Here is a 13,733-nt window from a genome sequence, read left to right as displayed (position 1 = left end):
GTGGAGGAACTGGAATAGGTGAGCAGATGGCAAACAGACAACTCATGCACAAGAGGAGTGGATGCTGAGTGCAATTTAATGCAGAGGATAACAAGCTTTTATAGTAAAAGTCTCCATGAGAAAGGGCAAAAGGTTACACAATCTTGCTGCAGGGCTTCGTTCTTGGGCGGTCACCAGTTGGTCGCCTGATCTTGTTTTTTGGATGACGAGCTATGACGATAGGCACTTGTTTTCGGCTTTACCTCTATTTTTAAGAAATACAATGGGTTTCAATGTTTATCACCAATTAACCATTAACCAGAGCCTATGGGCAAGGTGCTGAACAGAAAGGCATGAACTCTAGTACTTCATAGTTACTTTTGTTTAGTTTTGTACTTTATATGTTTTAAATCTTTTCTAAGCAATTGTGCTTAGAAGGTTCCCAATTTGTGGCCAAAAATCATGATATTCAGTATACTTAGTTAAATCTGGCCATATATCAAATTTAAGCTCATAGTGTCTTTTCTGTAACCCTTTCACATAATCATTTACTTTTTTCTATAGAGGCCTTAACTGTCCCATAAGATCTTTCTTGTTCCTTCTTTAATAGTAAGCACCAAGGAGGCCTAGATCTAGCAAGTCTCTTAGTAAATGAAAGAGAGTAATAGGAAGTTCTTTCTCCTAAGTAGTTTTCCCAGCAATTGCCATCCTTATCATACACACCTGTAAAAGGCTATGGATTTAGGGGAAGTCTCTGGGGTCCTCTAGATAATGGAGGATCCCACCATTTTCCTCTGATAAGCCATTGTCATCTTTTATCTACCAACCTTTTAGGAATCTTATTTAGCTTTTGGTCTACATATCCCTCTACATCTTTCTTATCTACAGGATATCTATGTGAATCTATTGTATATGTTTTTATGATTAAAGGAAAGTCCCCAGTAGCCATACACTCTTTCTGCTCTAGCCGCACCTACAGCTTCTTATAAATCTCTTACAAACAATTCCTTCTGCTGAAGTGATGTCATGAAACCCCCAATACTTTTATATTTACTTATGACTTGTCTACTAGCCTCCATAAGAGGGGCTTTCAGGGTAGCACTTAACTCTGGTGAGTTAGTCATATTTTTAAGACACTCAACAGATGTTGGAGTCGTCAATACTCTTAAGAAAGAGCCTTGAATAAGGGAACATTGAGCATGAGTAAGTACAATGAGCAGCAGGAACAGTAAAAGATTAATAGGCACTCCTATACAGTGAAGAAAAGAAAAACAGGAACAGAAACACATTTTTCCCAGGGGCTTGCCAGCCTTTCCAGGAGGTAGGCCTCTTTGACGCCCCATTCTCTGAGGTAGACTTCGGTGAAGTCCCATTCTCAGAGATAGGTCTCTTTGAAGCCCCATTCTCTGAGGTAGACTTCGGTGAAGTCCCATTCTCAGAGATAGGTCTCTTTGAAGCCCCATTCTCTGAGGTAGACTTTGGTGAAGTCCCATTCTCAGAGATAGGTCTCTGTGAAGCCCCATTCTCAGGTCTGAAAGCTGGTTTCCCATGCTAAGCAGACTCCACCGGAGTAGGCGTGGCAATTGTGGTGTTGTGTTAGAACTCAGTCACCAATGAACAAAGAAGCCATATTTTGAGAGGTCACATTTGCAGTATTTATTGAACTGCTGGCAACTGCTGGCGGACCTATGTCTCAAAGACCTGCAGCCCAGAAATGATCTTTTTTTCTTTTTTTTCTTATAAAAATGTTGTACAGAGGGGTACAGTTACATGAGCAATGAGTACATTTCATAGCCAGCATTGTTACCTCCTCCTTTGTTTTTTCCCTACCATCACTGCCCTCCCCTCCTCCCCCCACCCAGGCCTTGTAAAGTTCGCTTTCAATAGTGTCTGATACATCTTGTCCTCACAATGGGTCAGCCTGCATCCTCATTTAAGCATTCTGCAATATCCCTTACAAATATATATATATATATATATATATATATATACACACACACACACACACACACACACACATACAAGGTGCAGAGCACCAGTATCAAATCCAGTGAAAACAGGGGTTATAGAAACAAAAGAATCACATAATCTCTTGTAAGTACATTAAAAAACACTAGCAAGAAAGAAAAAAACAAATAACAAACCTATTGTGTCCCTGTCTTGGGGTACATTTTGCTTAACATTATGTCATATGGTCGTATGTACTTAGCCTTTTACCTCCTATGCTTGTCCTAGACCTGTACTGGTCTCTGAAGACAAGGGAAACCATGGGACCTATGTTTTTTTGGGCCTGGTTTATTTCACTTAATATGATTTTTCCCCAAGTCTTTCCATTTCCTAACAAAAGAGGCAATATCATTTTTTCTGACGGAGGCATAGAATTCCAATATATATATATCACATTTTCTTGATCCATTCATCTACTGAGGGGCCTCTGGGTTGGTTCTATATCTTAGCTATGGTAAATAATGCTGCAATAAACATGGTTGTGCTGGTAGCTTTGGTATGACCTTGTTTGTGATCCTTTAGGTAAATTCCCAAAAGTAGGATTGCTGGGTCATAGCGGAGCTCTATGTGTAGTCTTTTGAGGAACCTCCATACTGCTTTCCAGAGTTGAACAAGTTTACACTCCCATCAACAATTCAATATTGTTTCCTTTTGGCCACATACCCTCCACCATCTGTTGTTATTAGATTTCTTGATTATAGCCATTCTAGGGGGTGAGGTGGAATTTCAGCATTGTCTTGATTTGCATTTCTTTCTTTTTTTTTTTTTGGAATCCGGTCGTGGGGCCTGAACTCTGGGCCTGGGCACTGTTCCTCAACTCTTCAGCTCAAAGCTAACACTCTACCACTTGAGCCACAGTGCCACTTCCAGCTTTTTTCTTTTTGCTTATGTGGTGCTGAGGAATCGAACCCAGGGCCTCAGGCATGCAAGGCAAGCGCTCTACCACTGAGCCACCTTTCTAGCCCCTTGTGTTTCTTTTATGGCTAGAGAAGTTCATCATTTCTTCATGTGTCTATTGGTCATTCTTATTTCCTCTTCAAAAAAGTCTCCCTTTAAGTCTTTAGCCCTTTTGTTAATCGGGCAGTTGTTTCTTTGAGGATTTGTTGTTGGGGGATTTAGTTTGTTTGAGTTATAAGTAGATTTTAGACATGAGACCCTTGTCTGTTGTATGGCTAGTGAAGATCTTCTCCCAGTCTGTGCGCTTTCTGTTGATCTTGCTAGCTATGTCCTTGGCCTCTGCAGGTTCATGCAATCCCATTTGTCCAACTTTTCTTTGATTTGTTGTGCTTCTGGGTCTGTATTAAGAAAATTTTGGCCTCTGCCAAGAAGCCCTTGAGTTTCTCCTATTCCTTCCTGTAATGTTTTCATGGAGTCTGCTTTTATTTCGAGGTCATTGATCCATTTGGAGTTGATTCTGGTGCAGGGAACTAGTTTTAGTTTTCTACAAATATTTAGCCAATTTTCCCAGCACCATTTACTGAAAAGGCTTTCTTTCATTCTATTTCTTTAGCTCCCTTGTCAAAGATTAGGTGGCTATAGGTCTGTGGGTTCATTTCTGGTCTTCAGTCCTATTCCATTGGTCCTCAGGTCTGTTCTTGTGCCATTACCAAGCTGTTTTTATTACTATGGCTTTGTAGTAGAGTTTGAAGTTTGGAATTGATATTCCTCCAGCACTGTTCTTTCTACTAAGGATTGTTTTTGCTATTCTGGGTCTTTTATTGTTCCATATGAATTTTTGAACTGCTTCTTCTGTTTCATTGAAGAATGAGGTTGGAATGTTGATAGGTATGGCATTGAATTTGTAGATCACCTTTGGCAGTGCTTCCATTTTTACTGTTAATCCTCCCAATCCAGGAGCACGGGAGGTTTTTTCCACTTGCTTAATTCTCCTTTAATTTCATTTTTCAGGTTTTAAAGTTTTCATCATACAGACTTTCACCTCTTTTGTTAACTCCTAAGTATCTTTTTCCCTTGTGGCTATTACAAAAGGGGTTGCTTTCCTAATTTCAGCCACGCTCTTCTCATTATTGGCATACAGGAAAGCCATTGAGGATTAATTTTGTACCCTGCTACTTTCTCAAAGCTTCCAATCAGCTCAAGTAACTTGTGAGTGGAGTCCATGGGATTCTTTAAGTACAAGATCATGTCATCTGCAAAGAGGAAGAATTTTACTTCATCCTTCCCTATTTGGATCCCTTTTATGTCTGCATCTTGTTTTATTGCTGTAGCTAGGTGAAAAGCTAAAGTAACTCCATTTTCAGATCAACCCCCTGAGCTGTGCTGCCCTCAGAGTAAACCCCAAAGAGAGCTGTGCTGCCCTCAGAGTAACCCATAAAGAGAAAAATAGTTCTCAGAAAAACCACAGGTTGCTACCAACTCTGCCCACCCTTAAGATACAGAACAGTTGCCTAAGTGTTCCAGAAAAAGGAAATTGCGGTCAGGGTGGACTTAAACCCCCTGAACTTGTGAACTTGCTTTTGTGGAAACCCCCTGAACTTGTGAACTTGTTTAATACTATAAAAGCTGTGCTGATTCTATGCTCGGGGTCTCTTAGCATCGCCGGTTACCGAGTGCGTGGAGGACCAAACTCGAGCTTGCAATAAATGACTCTTTGCTGCTTGCATTGATCATGGTCTCTGGTGGTCTGTGAAGGGACATGCAAAATCAGGCACTTCACTAGGCATTCCAATACTAGGTTAAAGAGAAGTGAGGAGAGTGGACACCTTGGTCTCATTCCTGAATTTAGAGGAAATGGCTTTAGCTTCTCACCATTAAGTATAATGCTGGCTGTAGGTTTGTTATATATAGCCTTTATTATATTGAGGAATGTTCCATGGATTCCTAGTTTTTCCAGAGCCTTCATCATAAAGGGGTGTTGGATCTTCTCATATGCTTTTTCTGCATCTATTGAGATAACCATGTGGTTCTTATCTTTGCTCTTTTTGATGTGATGAATTATATTGTATTGCATATATTGAATCAGTTTTGCATCCCTGAAATGAATCCTGTTTGATCGTGGTGTATGATTCTTTTGATGAGTTGTTGAAGTCAATTGGCCAAGATTTTGTTGAGAGGGTTTGCGTCAATATTCATCAGAGTAATGGGTTTATATTTCTCTTTCTTTGATGATTCCCTGCCTGGTTTTGGGATGAGGGTGGGTTATGCTGGCTTCATAAAAAGAGTGTGGTAGTTAAAATGTCATGAATGATTAAGATATGTACAAATTTATTATAAAGCAGTGAAAGAATTCCTGATCCTGTCACCTCTGCCTCCAAATGTGGCCAGCCACCTCACGTTCTATTTTTGTTACCCTAGCACTGAAAAAGAGGTGGGAGCCATTGCTATAGGCAATGACATCTGTTTCAATATGAATCAAATAGCAATGCTGGAATAAAGTGAAGAGATCATGACCCTGGAAAGGAGAAGTTACAAGGAAAGAAACCAGAGACTTCTCTTCCAACTTGGAAGCATAGTACTCACCTAATAAAACCAATATTTCTACTGCATCTCATGTCTGATGAGAGTTTGTGGAGGAGGATACAGAAAGCATGATTGTGAGCCTCCCAGAGGTTCTTCAGTAAGTGGAACTAAAATTATGGAGGAATTACTTATGGTGTGTTTGCTTCATTATGGGAAACATCACTGTTACTTCGATCTGTTCCCAAAGTGTAGAGAGGAAAGAACCCAGAAATCATCACATCTCCATCCATATATGCCCTGTGCTTCATACTAGAAAAGCAGGTAGTGCCTTCTAAGGAGCTGACAAGAAGTGGAAGCTGGAGAAGAAGGAGGGTGAAAATCAAAGGTAACGTCACTGAAGCATCTGCCAAGCTGGAATTCTGGCTGGAAGTGAAGCCCATGGGATCAGGTGGACATATATATCTTGTATTTGTGCCTATGTGTATGTGTGCCTTTTTGTTGGCAGGGATGGCTACTCAGCTTCTGTCATTGCAATTTTCTGCATTTCTGGGTAAGGATGTGGAAAACACCCAGCCCCGCGGTTCTGCATCTGAGGCCCAGCATCCGGGAAATAAACACAAGTTGGAAAACATATTTTCAAGTTCTCTCCACCCCAGGTACTATGATTTCATCCAAGACCACAGCGAGTGAGACCCCCTGGATAAAGTTCTCTTGTTAGATTTGATTGCAAGCCTGGAGTAGCAAATGATTCATATGAAATCTATTAGGGATGATGCAACTGGAATGCATCAATAGATGCCATGTTAGATGAGAGGTGAGATGGTTGGCATGAGCTCATGCCAGGGAGATGCCAACCAAACCCAAAAGTGCATCACACTCAGAGGATATCTCACAAACGCAATGTCCATAACAGCCACAGAACTTTGCTGGTTGACATAAGCTAGTTTCAGTAGAATCCCATGCAGAAGATTTCACAAATGTGGCCATCTATGATTGCCTGGAGAATGAATGATCATGCTGAATTCAGCAATGGCCAATGGTCAGTGCATGAGCTACAGAACTGTATGCTGAACTTTGACCTTTACACCTGGCAATATCACTGTACATCTTGAGTTAATGTGTCAATATACTGTCATGAAGCATTGAAACATTCACCACCTTGGGTGTCTGTATTTATACTTTTCTGAGAACCTGTGCCTGCCCAAACAACCCTTTCTCCCCTATCAAAACTATCTCTAAAATTCTTACAACTCAAATATATTAGACATAGAATCTATACAAACTCCTCAATGGCCTTAAAACAATGGCTCTAACATGCAGTGAATTTATCCTATTCCAGGCTATTCTGTTGATTGCATACTGTGATACACTTTCCTAGAATCATAACATATGGGGCAGGACAGAAATTGCATGAGAGCATAAATCAAGGAAAGAACAATCAAATGACATGCTGGTCATATATTTATACTGGCATGCTAGAACAGCATGTTATTAGTAGGGCTAATTTTGGAAGTATGTGTTATGGGATTCACAGAAACTTTCATACTTTATATTCAATGCTTTTGAAAATATAATGGGGCCTTCAACAACCTGTCTTTGTTGTGAGAATACAAAATTTGCTAATGAGATTGCACATGATCTTAATCATTTTAATACTTATTGCAATAAATAGAACTTTCACACTTATTTTTTATGTTCTTTATTAGTGTATATTAGTTTTAGAAAAAATTACATTTGGAAATTTCTAGATGTACATGCAATTTGCTGTGATCAGATTCAAACTCTCCATGTCACACTCATCCACTCCTTCCATTATTAAAAGAATTTCAGCTGGTTTTATTTTTCCATTTTCATATATGTGCAAAAAGTACATTGACTTTAGTCCACTTCCTTCTCGTCTCCATCTCTATTCACTGCCCCTGCCTCATCTATATAATGCCTATAATTGAATAGATCTCAACTGCACTTGTGTCCTACATTTTAATGTATATTAATTGTTAGAAGAGATTCACTGTGTATTTGACACCTGCTTGTGTTACATTTCAACCTAAATATCTCTACATATTACTCCCTCTTTCCTTATCTTTCCTACAGCTCTTAACCAATAGATTGTAGTAAGTGTAGTTATGCCATCTACAGCCACATATGTACTTTGTTATTGCACATATTTTATAAAAAATTCTACTTCCTCCTCCACTTCCTCCTAACTTTTTCAAAGATTCCCATAATTACAAAAATGTTTACTTGTATATGGGTTTCTTAAATATGTGTGTGTGTGTGTGTGTGTGTGTTGTTTTTAGGTCTGGCTTCCACATTTTAGAAAAAGCATGTGACCTTTATCTTTCTAAACCTGGCTTACTTCATTTAACATGATAATCATCAGTTATCTGCATTATCATACCAGTAAAATATTCCTGTTCTGATTGTGAATAATATTTTAGAAAGCATCTGAACTGTTTCCGTAGTTTGGCTATGGTGAATATTTCTGCAGTACACTTGGGTGTTCAATTATGACTATTGTTACTATACTTACATTCCTTTGAATAAACAGCTTAGGATGACATATTTTGCTGGCATGGCAGATCTACTTTTAGTTCTTTGGAGAAACTCCATACTGATTTCTATAATGGTTGCATGAACTTACATTTCCATGAAGAGTCTATAAGTATTGGCTTCCCACATATTCTAGCTAGCTTTTGTTGTTATGTGTATTCTTCATGATAGTCATTCTGACAGGAGTGAGATAAAATTCAGGGTCATTTTGGTTTGCCTTTCCTTCATGGCCATAGATATAGAGCATTTTTATGTATATATTGTCCCTTTTGACTTCTTGGTTTTTTATTTTTTGTTTTTGTTTTTTGGTCATGGGGCTTGAACTCTGGGTGTGGGCACTGTCCTTCACTCTTCAGCTCAAAGCGAGGGCTCTACTGCTTGAGCCACTGTGCCACTTCTGGTTTTCTAGTGGTTTATTGGAGATAAGAGTCTTATGGAGGGAGTCAAAGGAAGATGGTGGAGGAGAAGCTGGAGGCTAAACAAGCTCCTGCATAGAAAGCAGTTTTAGTGTTCCAGTGAACAGTCCTAGGCCAGAGAATTACATCAAGTGTGCCATCACAGTACAGAGAGATTGGCCAGAGAGGAAAAATCCAGGCAAGGAGACAGATCTCAACACTTGCCAGTAGCCATGGCTGTGACAAAGAGAGTCTGGGACAAAGGAACTAGACACAGCAGGTGAGTGTATTCTACTCAACACCAGCAAGAACTGACAAGGAGCAGATATCTTCATCCTGCAGATCGCAGACCAGAGACAACCCAGGAACCAAGACTCCGGTGTGAGTAGAACCCTGACATCCTGACTCTATCTCAGGGAGAACAGTAGGGGAGGCCACCCCTCCACCCCACAACCACCGGAGATCTCCATCTTTGATAGTGACAAAGGCCTGGCTGAGCAGCTAGCTCAAACTGAGGCCTTGGAAGAAAACAAAAGAGTCATTTAGCAGATCACAGGAATCTAACCTGACCTGCCAAGCTCAGCTCCACCCAGGGAAAAGTCACCCATCCCAGGCCTAGTAAGCTCTGCCAGTCCCTGGAGCTGCTTTCTTCACTGCATAAACAGAGCCAGAGGCTGCTCCTCCATACAGCAGCCTTGACAATCAATTGAAATTCAGTAAACATAAACCCTGAGAAAGGCTCCAGGCTGGGATCTGTGAGTGTCTCACAAGCTAGCTCCTCAGGGAAAAGCTGCTGTTTGCTGAAAGGCCTCAACATTACCCAGAACCTAGCCTCATCACAGCCATCTCCCTCTTTTGTGAAACTCAAAGCAGATCTCCTTCTCATTGAACTAGCCTGGGAGGAGGATCAGAAAATCCTGGGTCAAGCGGAGCATTTTTCTGACTGCTCAAACAAACTGACATAAGAAACCAATCAAGCCACAGGAAAACCAAGCACCACAAGCAGACAAGAGACTCCACCAAGAGACTGGTTACTGACACAAGGGAGGTACAGGATCTTCCCATCCCCTCGTTCCTCCCCCCCCCCAAAAAAATCAAAGAACTCTTTTTTTGTACCTTTAAAAATTTTTAATTTAAAAAATTGTTTTCTATTAATTTTTTTCCTCTTATAATTTTCATTTTAGGTATATGTGTGTGTGTGTGTGTGTGCTTTTTAAAATCTCTATTGACCTTTTAGTCCTTTTTCTTTTTCATTCTTTTCATTTTTCTTCTCTTTTGTTCTTTTTTTTTTGGTATTCAGGTAAGGGGTAGGTTTATTCAGTAGACTTGCTGGGACCAGGCAAGGTTGGCACTCCACGTGGCTGGGAAAGGCCTGGGAATGAGAGAGAGCTGGGAAAGAGAGGAAAGAGAGAGGAAAGAGCTAGAGCAGAGAGAAAGCAGAGAGAGCTAGAAAAGAGCAGCGAGAGAGCTAGAGAGAGCTAGAAAAGAACAGCAAGAGAGATAGAGCTAGAAAAGAACAGCAAGAGAGATAGAGCTAGAAAAGAACAGGAAGAGAGAGTCTTTCGTTCTTTTTTGCGTGACTTAATTGCTGTTCTGCTCATCCTCAGATAAATACCCATTGTCGATTATTAGACTTTATCCCCAATTGTGTACACACTTAATCCAAAAATTTATTACTCAATTCAAAACCTCTTAGGCTTAAATTCTTTAATAGCAGTATTATCTCTTTATACCTATATAATTTTTAAGAATTTTTATTTTTAAGTTTTTCATGTCTCCTTTCAATCTCTCCCCTCCTCTCATCCTATCCCTTCTCTCAATATCATCATTAAACTTAGACAATTTTTAAGTTTCACTTTTTAAATTTAAATTTTGTTTTTCCATTTTTTCTTGTCTCTTTTTTTCTCTCTTTCCTTATATTCTGTCCAATCCATTTCCCTCTTTGAGATTAGGACTTGGTTAATTTCATTCTCCTTTTACCTCTCCACATCCCTCTAATCCTATTTTTCCCCACATTTCTCCCTAAACCTAATAATTTCTGATTTGCCAAATTCCTCTTTGCTGTTTGTAGCCCATTAATAACATAGTTATTTGATGCTAATAGATTGTATCTTTTGAACTAGATTGTATCTGCAGCCATTTTGACTGTGCAACTACAGGGCTCTGGTTGATGCCAGAAAAACACAAGAAAAATGGCAAGTCCGGGTATCTCAATTTCCACTCATGATAATCAGGTGACAGAACAAATAATGAATAATCCAGAGGAGAGGTCCCAAAAAGCTCTACAAACACTACAGCTAAACATGGTGAATGAAAAGATTGAAAATGGACTTAACGCTACAATGAAGCAACATAGACTGTCTAGTTGGATTAAGAAGCAAGATCCTTCTTTCTGATGCCTTCAGGAATCATACCTTAACCATAAAAGCAAACACATTTTGAAAGTGAAAGGCTGGAACAAAATCTACCAAGCAAACCGCCCCCATACACAGGCGGGAGTTGCAATCCTAATATCAGATAAAATACAGTTCAAATTAAAATTAGTGAGAAGAGATAAAGAAGGTCGCTACATACTAATTAAGGGATCTCTCCCTCAGGAGGATATTACAATTCTAAATATCTATTTGCCAAACAACAGAGCACCCAAATTTATCCAAGAAACATTACTTTCCCTCAAATCTCACATAGATGCAAAGACATTAATTGTTGGGGACTTTAACACACCACTGTCCCCACTAGATAGATCAACTCGGCAAAAACTGAACAGAGAAACCTCAGATCTAAACAACTGCATAGTTCAACTAGATTTAACAGACATCTACCAAATATTTCACCCAGCAGCATCAGAATACATGGTTTTCTCAACAGCACATGGTACATTTTCCAAATTACACCACATTTTAGGTCACAAAGCAAACTTGTCTAAATTCAGAAACATTAAAATTATACCTTGCATTCTCTCAGACCACAATAGAATAACATTAGAACTCAATACCAAAAGCCACCAAAGAAGTACTGTAACACATGGATGCTGAATAACACACTGTTGAATCACCAGTGTGTCATGGAAGAGATTAGAAAGGAAATTCAAATGTTCATGCTATACAACAAAAATGAACACACAAATTACCAGCTCCTCTGGGACACAGCAAAGGCAGTACTCAGAGGCAAGTTTATAGCTCTGAGTTCCTACATCAACAAATCAGAGAGATCTGAAAATAACAATTTAATGAGACATCTGGACCTCCTTGAAAAAGAGCAGCAAGATAAAGCCCAATCCAGTAGATGGAAATAAATAACTAAAATTAATAAGAATTTAATGAATTAGAATCCAAAAAAACCTATAGAAAGAATCAACAAAACAAAGAGTTGGTTCTTCAAAAAATTAACAAAATTGACAGACCCTTAGCAAATCTTATCAGAAAAAGAAGAGAACACATCCAAATAAATAAACTCAGAGATGAGAATGGAAACATCACCACGGAAACAACCAAGATTCAGAACATTTTAAGGGAATACTTCTCAAAACTTTATGCTAATAAGTTTGAGAACTTGGCAGAAATAGACATTTTCCTAGCAAATATTGATGTGCTGAGACTAAGCCAAGATGAGTTAAACCATCTTTTTTTTTTTTTTGATCTGGTCATGGGGCCTGAACTCTGGGCCTGGGCACTGTCTCTCAGCTCTTATCACAGACCTAATTTTAGTTTGTTTGTTTGTTTTGTCTGTTGTGGGGCCTCAACTCTGGGCCTGTGCGCTATCCCTCAACTCTTCATTTCAAGGCTAGCATTCTACCACTTGAGCCACAGCACCACTTCAGGCTTTTTCTGCTTATGTGATGCTAAGGAATTGAACTTAGGGTCTCTAGCATGCAAGGCAAACACTCTACCACTGAGCCACCTTCCTAGCCCTAATTTTAGTTTTTTAAGGAACCTTTGTACTGATCTTCACACAAGTTGTATGAATTTATATTCCCAAAACAGTGTATAAGTGTTCCCTTTTCCTGACAAGCATTGTTATTTGTGTTCTTTGTGATGGAAATTATGCATGCAGTGAGATAAAATTCAATGCATTTTGGCTTATATTTCTTTCATGTCCAGGGAAATGACCAATTCTTCATGTATTTATTGGTCATTGTGCTTCTTGTTTTGAAAAAAACCTTTTATGCTCTTTTGCCAGTGTGGTAATTGGGTGTTCATTCTTTTTTTAATGAGGAAGAATTTTAATAAACTCAACGACAATCAGGCTGTATACAAAGAGATCAGTGTCATCCCTGGAAAGCAAAGTGGATGCAGATGTCGTTGCCGTGCAAACGATGTGGACTGTTGTGTCTAAAAGTCCTTTGGCTGCAAATCTGTAGCTAGGATGGGTGTCACTGTGCTTTTTTTAAAATTGTGAAAATACCATACAGAGGGGTTACAATTACATGGGCAAGGTAATGAGTACATTTCTTTTCAAGCACTGTTGTCTCCTCCTTTGTTTCCCCTTCCTTTCCCATTTCCCCCCACCCTCCCACCAAAGTTGTAAAGTTCATTTTCATTCTTTAGGAGTGGAGTTTTCACAGCTTTATGGCATCCTATTATCAATCATTTGTCAGATCTGTAATTTGTAGATTCTATGCCCAGATCATTTCTTAATGCTGCTAATGACTTCCTAAACTCCTGGAAATAGAGAGACACATGTGTAGGTGAATGGGGTTGGAGTGAGAGGAGAAGCACTGTCTTCTCTGACCTGTTAAATTTCCTCAGTCTTTCCAGGCTTAGTTTTTGCCTGTCTTAAGGTTTGGTACTGAGGGCCGGGGTGCTCAAGGCTAGCACATCACCACTTGAGCCACACTGCCATTTGTAGCTTTTTCTGGTCTGGCTTCAAATCGGAATACTCAGATAACAGTCTCCTGATTAGCTAGGATAACTGGCAGGAACCACTGGCACCCAGATTAGGCTTCTTTATTTTTTTTAAATTGTATTAGGGATGGGAAGGGGAATATACTCATTACCTTGCCCATGTAATTGTGTCCTCTGTAGGGTATTTTCACAATAAAAAATAAATTAAAAATTGTATTAGATGAAAAAGTGTTGCAAGATCAGCTCCCAGTCCATGAAATGGTTGACCCCGGAATTAAGGTAAGTCAACATTAACAGATCTCCAGGAAAAGACTCTTCTCTTATTTTTCATTTATTTCACTAATTCAGTTTCAAAGTATTTTGTTCCTAAACATCCTATCATTTTTAAGGCAAAAATTAAAAACTTGGAAAGTCTATTGGGAGGTATCTTATAACTTTTTATTTTATTATTTTTTAAATTTTATTTGTGAAGATACTGTACAGAGGGGTTACAATTACATGGGCAGGATAATGCGTACATTTCTTACCAAGCATT

The sequence above is a fragment of the Dipodomys ordii genome, unplaced genomic scaffold (genome assembly GCF_000151885.1).
Source record: "Dipodomys ordii isolate 6190 unplaced genomic scaffold, Dord_2.0 Scaffold288, whole genome shotgun sequence".
Lineage (NCBI taxonomy): Eukaryota > Metazoa > Chordata > Mammalia > Rodentia > Heteromyidae > Dipodomys > Dipodomys ordii.
The sequence above is the reverse complement of the archived record's forward strand: the minus strand, read 5'-3'. Positions refer to the sequence as shown.